Source organism: Lepisma saccharinum, chromosome 10 (genome assembly GCF_977018435.1).
Source record: "Lepisma saccharinum chromosome 10, izLepSacc3.1, whole genome shotgun sequence".
In the NCBI taxonomy this organism is placed as follows: Eukaryota; Metazoa; Arthropoda; class Insecta; order Zygentoma; family Lepismatidae; genus Lepisma; species Lepisma saccharinum.
The window spans coordinates 10,975,573-10,990,357 of record NC_139238.1 but is presented as its reverse complement, the minus strand read 5'-3'; the positions used below and the strand labels follow the sequence as shown (position 1 = coordinate 10,990,357).

Here is a 14,785-nt window from a genome sequence, read left to right as displayed (position 1 = left end):
GAATGCACAGTCTTCTGTAAAATGATGTTCTCTTGTTCATTTGAGGAAAGAACCCATGCATGTCTAGATATGCAATTCCTGTGGCAGTTCTTTCCATGAAGAACAATGGTCCATACACTTGTTTGGATATTTCACAGAAAACATTAGTGGCGTAGCATGAGCATTTCGGGTGGGAACACCAAGTCCAAAGGAAGGCTACGCTCCTTTTTGATAAGAGTTTACTTGTGGGATTAGTCGATGTAAGTAAGCATTGTCTATTTGAAAGTACAATCTCATTGTGTTTTGTTGCTTGAAGTCTCGGCTTCTGATTAAACATGACCCATGCATATAAAATAGCTAGCAAATGAGATGCCTCACTATGCAAGAAAGGTTTGGAAGACTTTTGCTATATAGCTTTTTTTAATTAGCTTCTTCAAATCGGAACATCTTACGCCATTCGGAGTCTTTTGCCCGAAACATAGTATATGTATAACAAAACTATATTTTGTTTCTTTCAGTACACTCAGCTAACCAAGGAAATCTTTTGGCATGATGCAAGTCATTAAAAACCCTACCAGAATCGCAAGCAATTCTAGAACAATAGTAGACCCATTATTATTGTGGATGAAATAACTATTGATTTATTTTACTTCACTTTACTGCCACTTTTGGCTAATCGTGATGATGAATATTATATGTGATGATATTGATAAAGTTTAAGGGACACTCACAAAGAATAACCACTAACCACTCCACCACAGAGGAGGTCAACGGATGATCCTCGAATCGTACACTCTACTGATGTAACAGTGCCAATTAGTAATTCAGACTGCTGACATCCATCACGTTGCATCATAAAAAACAACAACTGATAAACATTTTAAAATAATTTCGTCCAGAGATCATTCGATGTTAAGAGTAAAGGTAAAGGTAAAGTTCTCCCCTGTGCTTAGCACCATGCCATGAAAGCGTATAGGGGGTGTGGGGGTAATGCCCCACACTTTCTTGATCCGGTCATGAGTGGGGGTGATGTGATCAGCATCACGCCCCTGACCGCCTTTACCCCCCAGGGTTTCCCCCAGGTACCCATGTCATTCGACGCTGGGTGGGTGCCGGGGCCGCTTCCAACGTTAGAAAAGTTCCCGGATTTGAACTGGCCGGGGATCGAACCCGGGACCTTAAGCATGGTAGTCAGATGCTACCGACAAAATATAAAGGCTTTATATATTAACGAACAAAATACTTTCTTAATGATATATTAGTTTTTCAGGTTAAGTGGTAGAGCAGCCACAGGCTGAACTTCGCCCATGAATAAATAATCTCTATTTCTATCCATTCATACCACGAGGACTGAAAACTCTCACAAACACTTTTTTTTTTTTTTTAATGCACACTGCTGTTCGTGCGATAAATTACACAAATAAGTTATATGTTGGAGTTTGATAAAGTTATGTGAGTCATATTGCATATTGTAGCACCACATAACATGAAGAACCGGGTAGGATACATCTGCATTGGAAGCCAGGAAGGGTCACATGAGCCCTAGAACCAATTAGGTGCTCCATACGCCCATGCTGAGAGTTCCAAGCTTTCCCTCCTGGCAGCCAGAGTCCTGTATACCAAACCTACCCAGTGTCCAGCTAAGAAAGGCATTAGAAAAATGATGTAAGGGAAAGAGTAGACAATCAAAACCTCACATTCCCTATCAAGGCCATCCTTAGGATTTTTTCTCAGGAGAGGGGGGGGGGGGACACCAGTGCTTAAAATAGGAGAAAGGTAAGGTGATTGTTTCCCCCTAGTTAAGAGAATTCTCATAAAGCATCCTCAGCACTAGGATAATCTGCAAAGGCATTTAATTTTATGCCTTTCACGTCACCCCATAACCATGTTTCCATGCTACAGTTTCAAAATTTGAGTTACATGAAGTATATCCAGAAATCTCAGGGGAGCAGGCACGTATCTAGAAATATGTTTGAGGGGGGGTGTCCGAAGTAATTGTCTCAGAAATAATAATAATAATGCTTAAATTAAATAAAATTAATACTAAATACAATACATAAATTAATATTATTATTATTACCTGATTAATTAAAAATATTGTATAAGAATATAACAGCGCATATTCATTACGTAGATTACCTGTAGTTAAGATCGGAATAATGTACATAAAAACAAGTGCCCTGGCAATGAAATTAATGTCAAATAGATGAGTAATTGAATTTTTATCGAATAACAAATATGATGTTACATGTAGTTGGAGAATAGTAAGTTTCTGATTAATATTTTATGAATATTATTTTCAGTAGTAGTGTACATAAATTCTTTGTAATGTCCTTCAAAGCCGTATGATCCCAATATAATTCTTGCCTTCTAAAAAGTTCAAAGGGAATTTATAACCATCAATTATGCAACAAATGCTAATATTTTCATTACTTAATTTTAGTACTTCGTAAGTCTTTTGGGAGGGGGATCCACACCTCTGGACCCTCCTAAATACGTCCTTCCTGTCATTTAAAGCCGTATGATCCCAATATAATCCTTGTCTTCAAATAAGTTCAGAGGAAATTAAACAACAAATGCTAAACGAGTATATTTCCATTATATTTAATTTTCGTACTTAATATAAGTCATTCGGGTGGACGGCGGGGGGGGGAGGGGTCCGGGCCACCTAAATACGTCCTTCCTGTCCTTCAAAGTCGCATGATCCCAATATAATCCTTGTCTTCCAATAAGTTCAGAGGATATTATACAACAAAGGCTAAAATAATATATTTTTCATTATTTAATTTTAGTACCTGATAAATGTTTTTTTTGGGGGGGTCGGTGCCTCCCCCTAAATACGTCCTTGCAGGGGAGGTAAGTGTCCCCCCTCTGCGGGATCTTGTTCCCTATGCCTATTGCATATTCATTCTTTTTGAGGGTGGTGATCTCAAAAGTAAAACCCCATAAGGCTCCATTCTGAATTCTTAACTTGGTATTGCCTGTAGGTCCAGCATAGCCTAATGGTTACGTTTGGTACAGGCAATCCCAGGTTCCATTGCAAGCAGATTGTTCTTTTATTTCAGTGATGTACATAATTAAATTAACATTAATGTTCATTCAATTATAATTATGTAAATCAGTCTGCTTGCAATTTATGCATGAAGTATGTTATCAGAGTTATCTTCTTTAGAAGAAGTTACTTTCTCAAATAAGTAACACTGATTTAATTACTTTATGGGCAAGGTAAGTGTAATTGTTACTTATTAACTACTATGTGGTAAGGTAAGCAACTAAATCCCCTCTTAAGTCATGTTCATTGCCTTTGTGCCTTTTTAATTCTGTAGCGGCTTGGTGTCTATTTTTCTAGGCCTGTTTTACAAGGTTTTGGTGCCTCTAGTAATTACTACTAGAATATAAAATCTTTGTGAAAATAATGGACCTTCTGGAAGTAACAAGCCACAATCAAGAACAATCGAAGCCACAAGGCACAACAAATAATAACACATAATTAAGAAATAAGAAAGTAATAACGAGAACCAGAAGGGACAAAAGGATGAAGGTAACATAGGTGGAGGCAGTAAAAATATGAAAGAACTCGCTCGAAAATAAAGCAGAGATTTGGGTGTTTTCCGTGCTGGGTATGTGGTGCTTTATCAAATTACGACCAGTTGCCATAGGTCATCTGGGAAGGGTCACTTTACCCCGACAGTACGCAGACACTATGATACTCTGCTTAGCATCATTGCGGTAACAACAAAGTATCTCCATTTAGGGTGGAAGCTTATTAATAAGACAGAGTAGAATGGGTCTTTATTAAGCAGGCTATAATATGTACTATTCAGTGGCGTGCCCAAGGGAGAGTTGGTGGGGGTTATAACCAGTGGTCGGAAGTAGGGCGCTACTTGTAGCGTCGCTATTGTAGCTAGCTACAAAATTTGTAGCTGTAGCGGCACTACATTTTTTAAATTGTAGTTGTAGCTGTAGCGAAGCTACAAAATTCCTGTAGTTGTAGCGAAAATTTCGCTACAGCTACATTTTTCTCAGCATTTTAAGGTATTTTCTGAAAGTGGCAACGGCGTTAAAAATAAACGACAGTATTGCTTACTTTTGCAAGAGACTCAAAAAGACAAAGTCCATTACATGGAAATACAGATAATCTATATTATAAATATCTTTATATCGCAGGTTATAAATATAAATATCACACCGGCAAGAAATTATTGTTACAAGAACGATAATGTTTCTGAAATTACAATTATTTTCGTCATAATGTTTGTTCGCAAATTTTAAATTTACAATATGGTTAGAACACTCGGGTTTGCACATCAGTTTCCTCAATACATTTTATCATATTGTAAAAGAACCTAGGAGTTATTGACTTTCCTGGAGAAATGACAATTTTCTTTTCTTAAAATACACAGTTTTCAAATTTATGTATTTTTCCTACTTTTGTGTCCCTTTTCTGTAACTTTTTCTAATCATGGCAATGAGGATGCATTGTTTATTTAGTTATTTTCTTATCTGTGGCCGTTTTCTGCCACTTTTGGTTAATTGTGAGAATGAGGAAGAATGATGAATGATGAGCAGACTGGGGAATGTAGGAGCAGGAGGATCCCAACCTCCCAACTAGGCGTATTTCCTAGTATTTGTTTTGAGTCCACTTTATGCACAGATCAGCTGATCGAGACTGATACGAACCACCATGTGCCCTCCACCGGGTATCGAACCTGGGCCCTTTGAATTCAATGTAACAATTACAATTTCCACCGTGTCTTCGGGGAAGCATTTCCAACATAAGAACTTACGTAAAGCATTGCTCCACCTGTTTCTCATTTATACCATTAGAAGCATCACCCAGCTATCCTCAAGGATCGAGCAAATATCCGCCATCCCCCAAATAACATTCTGTTTAAGTTAAGAAGATTAAATTGATAAATATCACATTTTTATCTTATTCCCATTTTGCGCAACACGTTATAGTTTATTTCGATACATGTGATATTCTTCCAATTAATTTTAAAAAGAAGTCTGTCACATAAATATTTTTGATATGACAATAAGAACAACACGGATACGTGTAAGACCTAGTTTTTTGAATTGATATGCCACTTACAAAGGTACTTTATTCTCAAACACTTTAGTAAAAATATGTAACTGAAGTAACACTGCTATAAAAATTATAGAATGAAGGGAATCATGGTAATAAATAACAGAATCTATTTTTCAGTAGGTATAACTATCATACTAGGGCTTCTTTTGAATAGCCATATTGCTGTTTTAAGTTTTTAATACAGAAGTAGCGCAAAAGTAGCGAAGTAGCGAGTAGCGAACAGGAATAGCGTAGCGAGCTACTTTCTGGTAAATGTAGTTGTAGCTGTAGCGAAGCTACATTTTGGAAAAGTAGCTGTAGTTGTAGCGAAGCTACTTATAAAATGTAGCGTTCTAATCACTGGTTATAACCCCCCCCCCCTTTTGCCCAGTATTCCTAAAAAAAAAAAAGAACGTCAAAGGTAGGAAAAAATGGCAAAATGAGGGCTGACTATCAAGAAAAAGTATACGTAATCCCTCCCTTTCGAAAATCCTGGGCACGCCACTGGTACTATTAAAGAGTATTAAGCCCGCCTGCTGGGTGAGCAATGCGTGCTACGACGCCAGGAGTCCGGCCTCCCCGATGGTGCAGTGGTACCGTCGTCGGCTTGTAATCAAGGGGTCCCGGTGGAGGCGCATAGTGGTTCGGATCCCACTTTAAGCTGTACGTCCAGTCCCGATTAGCCTTACTGTGCATAAAGTGGACTTAAAACACCAACTTATCAAGACACCAGGAGTCCCGGGTTCGAATCCCTGCCTGGGCACTGGTGTTTGTGAGTGTCCCTTCATCATTTTCAACATATCATCACTCACCATTACCTTCGCAATTAGCCAAAAGTTGCAGAAAAGCAAAGTAAATCAATGAAAGGATGTTGACAATTTAGTTCACACTGAGAAGAAAAATGTTGAAATAACTAAAAAAAAAATAAACGAACCGGAATGCTCCGTTGCGATTTATGACGAGATGGAATCGGAAGGCTCCAGATATTCACGAACTGGAATGCCGCTCTAGTCCATTTCGAGCCTTGCGCTACAAATTACAGTGCCTTAGTCAAGAATGGATTTTGATGGTGGTTTTGTGGAGCAGTAGTGCCATGTATTGTATCCCATACACTCTTTATGCTTTCTAACCTTTTTTTTATCACCCCTCGCATAAATTTAATGTGCCACCTATCGAATTGGTAGTATTGCGAGCAGAACATTTTAGATTTCTTCGCAAACCGAACTCGCAGCGTTTCTCCTTTTGTTCACTCGGCAAAATATACTCTGAGTAAAACTCCAAAGTTCAGATTTTTCAATTTCTATTTGCAACAGTCTGCAGATTGGGTGAATGAGTGTAGAATAGGTAAGATTCGAAGGGTTCAACTTGCACCAGCAACCACTAAGCCAAGACGACTAAAGACCTAGAAACTTGGGAAATTAGTCCGGGAATTTCGAATCCGTATTTCTTTTTTTAAGCAACCAGTCCATATTTCAGTGGTATATCCAGAATTTTCTCTCTGAGGAGGCATTAGGTCGTTTCTAGGGGTGCAAAGGTGTATTTAACACCAAAATTACCATGTGGGGAGGCGCGTGTGTGGATAAAGCATTACCAAATTTAATACCTTTCCCTGTTTTGACTAAATTTTTTATGCACTCCGCCCTGGGTACGCAAATTTATTTACTTGTGTACTTCCGAGCTAAAAGACAAAGACATCTGCAGGTATAACTGGAACTATTTTAACATGTTATTTTCCAGAGATAACACATTGAAAAATGGCTCTACCGTTATAATCATATGACACACACGTACTGTTGATATCCAGTGTGTTACACCTAAAGAATGTGTAGAACTTCCTCCCGAAGCGGCTCGTACCCAGAGTCAACCTGTCGAGCGTTTTTTCATCTTTCTCCACCATTATATCAGCTAAATATAGAGTTGTTCGAAACTTTGGACTCAGACGGTGTTATTCTTAGCCTACAAGGGACCCTGTGGCTCACCTCGTGAAAAATGTCTGCTGTAAATTCGTTTCTGTTTTCAGGCTTCGAACGCACATTGAAATTCATGCAAAAATATATATTTACAGCTACCGTGCGCGTATCGGTATCCCATTGTCGAGCTAGGAATTTACGTTGTTGTTTTTTTTTTCGTGTTAGTCAAAAGATCCGCTGACCTGTATCTCCTGTATGGCATATCCGCTCGCCCCTCCCCCTCCCAGTTTAATCCCCTTCCCTTGGTTTCTACTATTCTTCCGCACATCGCTTTCCACGCGGTGCCTGTGCTCGTTGATGTGTCCAGTTGTCGCATTATGCCCCTTCGGACAGCGCGTGACTCTCTGTGTTGTGCATGTGCAGTGAATACAGCGTGTTGCAGCAGGGGACAGGTTTCTCGCGCCTAAAGGTGAGTAAATAATCTCTCTTCGGCGCATCAACAGGTCCAGGTGTATTATGTAACGTTTGCTTACAGTAGATTTAAACTTTGAAGCCTCCCTATTGAAACGTATTGGCCATAGACGTAACTTTGCGGGGCACTTGCTCCAGAAATGTTTACGTTTTATTATTATTATATATTTTTTATATCTTCTTGGACTTGGAGAAGCGAAAAGTAATTGTTATAATTTTTTTGCAAATTCAACAGTTATTTAGCAAATAATCTTGGACGATATTTTTATGAAATGGAAAATTTGTTTTGTTTTTTGTTACTTAGCGTCAATTTCCTGCCACTTTTGGCTAATCGCGAAGATGAGAACGAATGATGATACGAGGAAAATGTTGAAAGGACACTCACAAAGAACACCCAGGCTGGAGTTCGAACCCGGGACCCCTGGCGTCGTAGGGCGCTGCGATAACCACTCTGTCGCGGAGATGAGATAGAAACATTTTCGATTCTGTGCCCCACCACCACAAAGTTAAGCCCGCATCACACGGAACTGGATTTCCAGTAGGTATGCCCTAGTTGGCGTTGGACTGGCTACCAATTAGCTAGTTTTCGCCTCACACGAAACTTATCAGCGTACTTGTCGATAGACTTTTGTTCCAATACGAGGGAAGTTGTAATGGCGGCCGCGTGAGATGTAAACAATGTATCACTTCACATTTTTAAAACCCGATAAGTATTCAACAGAGAGGAATAACGTTTCGTATAAAACGTTATTAGGTACAAAACAATGTCGCTGCTTAAATACATACTTTACAACGTTTACTGTACACGTATGGAAGAATATTTTAGTTGTTTCAAATGTAAACACAGTGCCCTCAGCATAGATGGTGTAACTCAACGCGCCTTTCATGCTGTATACGTTATACAATGCTGGAGTAACACTCGGAAACCACAGTCAAAAGCGCCTCTCTTCACACGCACAGATTATCTTCAAATGGCGAAACTTTGCTCTGATTGGCTGTTCCACAGAATCCAGTCGAGGGAAGCAAGAAGCAATTAGAACATGTCCTATTCCTCCAAACCAGTCAAGCAGTTAGCCAGGCGGCCATGATTGCTACCTAGAAAGTTAGTTCAACACCAACTAGGGCATTCCTACTAGAAATCCAGTTCCGTGTGTTAGGGGCTTTAAGCCCCAAGTTCGATTCTGGACCCCCAAAGTTACGCCCGCGAATGCAAATGCAAATCTGGATCGGTCAAGGACGGTGGCAGAAAACTTTGAGAATATGGACTGGCATGGGCCGAACTTGTGGCTTAATTTCTCAAGGGGTGCAGGTTGCTAAGCGTCTAGGCCATTTCTTGCTGAGGACTCATACAAATTGCTCTATTTCTTTGTTCCTCAGGTCCTAGGAGGTTAATGAAAACACCCTTAACTTGTAAATTTTAATTACCTGGAGGCTTAGGGGTCAAGTAACATCTATTGATGGATGCCGAGACTTTGATATTATATTTGAAAGTTTTACCAAAACCAACTTTACATTGCTAACCTGATTATTTAAAGATAATTCATTGCAAAGTCAATCAAAATTATGGGGAATCTGTGCTACGTGGATGCATTATAATTAAGGTAAGTTGTTTGTCTTTATGACCTCTGAACACTGCGAAAATTTGTGCGGTGAGCCGTTGTGTATGTTCAGTTGGTTGTACTATATCACTCGAGACCGAAAACGAGACAGGCATTTACAATTCGAGTTTGCTCGAATGTAAATATGAAGTAGTACGAGGCAGTCGGCAGTTCTACCAGTTTCATGGTTCTAATGCTCACTTATTTCCGTTTTTATTCTAGACTCTCCATCTTTGCTTTTCTTGCATGTCTTCTCTTATCCTCTACTTGCTCCCAGTAGCAAAACATCGAGAGCAGTGGCGTGCCCAAGGGGGGTTGGTGGGGGTTATAACCCCCCCCCCTTTGGCACAGTACTCCTAAAAAATAATATCAATAGCAGGAGAAGATGGCGAAATAAGGGCTGACTACCAGAAAAAAGTGTACATAACCCCTCCCTTTCGAAAATCCTGGGCACGCCACTGATCAAGAGAGAGACTTCGTACACGCTGCCCAAACTAAACTGAACTTGTGCGACCCAACAACCTTTGAGGATCAAGGAGCGAGGGGTTCAAAGTAGGGATGGCCAGATCCGGGTCCTTGCGGATCCGAAATCCGGATCCGGTTGGTTCCGGATCCTAAAATTTTTCGGATCCGGAATTTTCAGATCCGGATCCTTTACTTTCGGATCCGGATCCAGAACTTTCGGGTCCGGATCCAGAACTTTCGGATCCGGATCCAGAATATTCGGATCCGGATCCTATTTGCCATCCCACATGCGCTTCTTTGGAAAGTAAGAATGTGCTTATAACATATTGTTACCTGCTAATATACACATATATATAATACATACACACACACACACACACACACACACACATATATATATATATATATAGTGTGTGTGCACGCGTGCGCGATTTGAAATTAATTAATACACTTACAAGGGAGGTCTAAGTCTCCACCTCCGATTTCCATGTAACTTGGCAGGTGTATAGAGCCCCCCCCCCCTCAAATGTCAAGATGAGGAGAAATTGAAGTGGGGATCTGACCCCGAAACCACGTAAATATGGTATAGGAAGAAACAGGGGGCATAGGGCCTCTCTATACACCTGTAAAATTTCATGGGAATCGGAGGGGGACACAGGGGTCATATAATCCCCACGTCAATTTGTCCTCATCTTGACATTTGAGGCGGGTTTTGCCCCCTAAAACAGTTTTTTAGCCGAAACAAAAAAAACACGTATTTCTTCCTTTGGGCCCCTCTATACACCTGCCAAGTTTCATGAAAATCGGAGGGGGACACAGGGGTCAGATCCTTACTTCAATTTGTCCTCATCTTGACATTTAAGGGGATTTTGCCCCCTAAAACAGTTTTTAGCTGAAAGAAAAAAAACACGTAATTCTTCCTTTGGGCCCCTCAATACACCTGCCACGTTTCATGGAAATCGGAGGGGAACACAGGGGTCAGATCCCCACTTCAATTTGTCCTCATCTTGACATTTGAGAGGAGGTTGCCCCCTAGAACAAATTTTTTGCCGAAACAAAAAAACACGTATTTCTTTATTTGGGCCCGTTTATACACACACCTGCCAAGTTTCATGGAAATGGGAGGGGGACACAGGGCGTCAGATCCCCACTTCAATTTGTCCTCATCTTGACAATTGAGTAGGTTTCGCCCTGTAAAACAGTTTTTTAGCTGAAACAAAAAAAAACACGTATTTCTTCCTTTGGGCCCTACTATACACCTGCCAAGTTTCATGGAAATTGGAGGGGGACACATAAGTCAAATACCCACTTAAATTTGTCCTCATATTGACATTTGAGGGGGGGTTGCCCCCTAAAACAGTTATTTAGCCGAAACAAAAAAAAACACGTATTTCTTCATTTGGGCCCGTTTATACACACACCTGCCAAGTATCATGGAAATCGGAGGGGGACACAGGGGTCCGATCCTCACTTCAATTTGTCCTCATCTTGACAATTGAGTGGGTTTCGCCCTGTAAAACCGTTTTTTAGCTGAAACAAAAAAAACACGTTTTTCTTCCATTGGGCCCCACTATACACCTGCCAAGTTTTATAGAAATCGGAGGGACACAGGGGTCAGATCCTCACTTCAATTTGTCCTCATCTTGACATTTGGGGGGGGGGGTTTGCCCCCTAAACCCGTTTTTTAGCTGAAACAAAAAACACGTAATTCTTTCTTTGGGCCCCACTATACTGCCAAGTTTCATGAAAATCGGAGGGGGACACTTAGATAACTTCCCTTGTTAGACTTACACTTTGTAAATATTTAACACTGCATTTATTATAATGTTTTATTTTAATTTGTTAAACTGTAACTGTAGAACAATTGTATAATTTTTGTATAACATTTCTATCTTGTTATATGTGTTAAAGGTTTCATCCTGGAATGAAATGTCTCACATTTATGTGTGTTTTCATTTCCAATACATTCGAATGAATACATTTTCGTTTCAATGGCATTTACAAAATCACCTCTGACATTTGTGCACGAGTGTGTTAGCCGATGCGTAGCAAAGTATTTTAGGAACAACACTTGAAAAAAATTCTTGTAGGACTAACGAAAAATTTCTTTGTAATCGAAGATCATAATACCTTTTAAGGTGTGGTAATATTATAATGGGATTGAGATACGAAACTCTCGGATCCGGATCAGAAATCTTCGGACCTGATCCGGAACTCTCGGATCCGGATCCAGATCAGGAACTTTCGGAACCGGATTCAGATCCGAAACTTTCAGACCCGGATCCGGATCCGGATCCGTTTGGCCATCCCTAGTTCAAAGTTCAACCAACGCAAAGGGTGGTATTTGAACGGGCTATAAGGGGAAATTCCCCCTTCTTGGGTGCTAATTTTTGGCACTTGGAGTGAGGACTATTTTACGAGTATATACAATATCTCAATTCTTCAAGAGCAGTTACTGAAATTTCCCTCCACTACAAATTCTTCAAATACCACCACATTGCGCGAGCGCGCGCGCACACACACACATACGTACATGTGTGTGTAGTAAACATGGGCCATCCAATTGTAGAACAAAAAAAACGCAGCTCGCTGCTTTTGAAAGGAAATTTTTTACAATTTTCTACTTTCAATCTTGAAAAGAAACTACTCAAGAAATATTGATTGATTTGCTTTATTTTACTTCGCTTTTTGTGCCACTTTTGGCTAATTTGCGAAGATGGGGATGAGTGATGATATGATGAAATTGATGAATGGACACTCACAAACAACCATGCCCAGGCCAGGATTCGAACCCGGGACCCTGGCGTCGTAGCGCGATGTGCTAACCACTCTTTTTTTTTATATTTTTTTATTTTTTTATTTTTTTAAAAAGGAAATACCCCCTACACGGAGGTATCCCCCACCATTCACTCTTTTTCTCACTTTTACACTTTTCAATTCTTACATTTTTCTTTGTTTCTTATCAACTGGACGAACACAAATACCCATGCCTTACCCGGGACTCGAACCCAGAACCCCTGGCGTTGTAGCGCACTCTGCTAACCACTTCGCCACGGAGGTCGACGATCCACTCCGCCATGGGGGCCGGCTACTCAAGAAATAATTTTGAGTTTTAACATTTGATAGTTGTTTTCCACATATGCTTTTCAACAAGTTTATTAAACACATAATATTCCGGGACAGATACAGTGAAATTCAATGGATAGAAAATCAGGTTTGCACAATGTAATGTGAAAAGTTACGAGCAAACTTTGGAGCGTTCATTTTAATGTCCGAAAAACATCCCTTCCGTATTTCATCTATGGGTGATATCGAGACGAGACCAGGTAAACAATCATCTCGTCTCGTGTTGTGTGAGGTCTGTCTCGTCCTCTGCCTCGTCTCTATTTATGAATACCTATCTTTTACTCGTTTTTCTACTTCACGTCTCGCTTCTGCGCAACGAACCCTCGAAAAATTTCCTGAATATATCTAACCACACTACACAGATTCACAATTGCCACTGAAGGATTAACTTTGCAATAGACTTAGCTATAAATAATGATGGTAGATATCCACTCGGTATTTCTGAGGACGTCGTAATTTAAAGAAATTTTGGGTTACATAAATATGTCAAATGTTGTACCGAAGTCACGACGCTATGTTTCGTCGCGTCTTGGGCAAAAGTGACTTTTATCTCACATTGTATTTGTTTTAGTGAATTTAGAGACGGACTCATCTACACATGTGCGAAATCATTAAAGACTCGTGGGGGGGAGAAAGATATTAATCTACACACACGCACGCGCATGACATACATGTCATTAAAATATAAAAATAAATTACTAAATATTTAAAAATACATTATTATTATTATTATTAAGTACACACAAAGGAATTAATTTGTTACTTTTATATATGTGAGATATTTACAAAGTAGCAAACTAATTCAAAAAGTTACAAAATTGTTGAAATAGTTTTATTGTGTAATAGTTGAAATGAAATAGGTATAGTTTTTCTTTTGTATTAATATAAAGCAATTAGATTCTTGTTTTACTTTTATTGTGCACAGTGGCGCCGATTGGGTTCCAATACCGGGGTTTTAATGTGCCAAAACTGGGGGGGGGGGGGGCAAAGACAGTATATTTCCCTTTGTAGGTAAGGTTTAGCATAGTGCGGTGGCAAAAATGGCGAAAAGTGGGGGGGCAACTGCCCCCTAGTCCCTCTATCGCCACCACTGATTGTGCATATATTGTTATTGATGTAGATCTGTTAATGATCTCTTGAAAGAGGTAGTGTGTGTTTTCAATATTATCCTTAGTAAAGTATACTTGAAGTCAAGACTAATTGCTTATCTTTTATTGTTACAACAAAAACTTTCCATCCCAAATTTTTTTGTTGAGGGGGAATATTTGAGGTAGGGTCACCAGACGTGCTCTTTTTAAGAGTATTATACTCTTTTAGAGGTTCATATACTCTACACTCTTTTCAATTTGCAAAAATCCCCAAATATACTCTTTTCCTTGCTATTTAATTTCATTCATTATTTTACGCGTAAAAATGCCTTAAAATCCACAGAACGGAAAACATCAAGATGTCAACAAACTGAAGTATTTACTCCTTGACTCAAGAATTTCCTATCAACAATTTCAAGTGTCATTTTCATATTCCATCAACAAGCAAAACATATTTCAAATTCATGGGAATTTAATGATAATGATTAGGGCTGAGCCGATACCACTTTGAACCGATACCGATACCAATGCCGATACTTTTACCGATTCCCACCGATACCGATAAATGAAAATTGCAATAATTAAAATTTGTTCAAAATATTGATCAATATTGGTGTGTAAATATTCTCCTCCAATTATATGCATTAACATACCAAGAAATTTGCTTTAGAATATTCAAGAATTGCATCAGAATATTAAAATAGATATTATGTAGTCACAAAATATAGTTTTTTGTGCAAAATTAGTGTAAAATAAAAATGAAGTTTTAATTTTGCATAATTTCCAGGATAATTAGACTGTCAAGAAGTCGCGCGGGATTTTTGTGGACCCCGTGAAAGAGCAAAATGCATGCGCACCTTCAACCTATAGACTATACTCTTTTTGGTCAACAAATATCTGGTCACCCTATTTGAGGCCAAGAGTGTTCGTAGGGGAGTATGTAGATCACCACCCTGTCTAGACTTCACAATCGACATTTTAAAGATTCCAAATGTATATTTGTGGAAATGACCCAAACTAAGGCCTATATAATCAACCGAATATGCAAACAAGATAGAATGTCTTTACATAGATGGG

General features: G+C 39.4%; 1 protein-coding gene across 1 annotated transcript in view; it reads left to right on the top strand.

The window, feature by feature from the left end:
* Positions 1-7,289: 7,289 nt before the first annotated feature.
* The window catches only part of Tsp68C (Tetraspanin 68C), a 50,071-nt gene continuing 42,575 nt past the window's right edge, over positions 7,290-14,785 (top strand). Inside the window, exon 1 of the mRNA XM_083129534.1 lies at positions 7,290-7,429. The gene's annotated coding sequence lies outside the window, so the exon portion shown is untranslated. The remainder of the gene's footprint in view (positions 7,430-14,785) is intronic.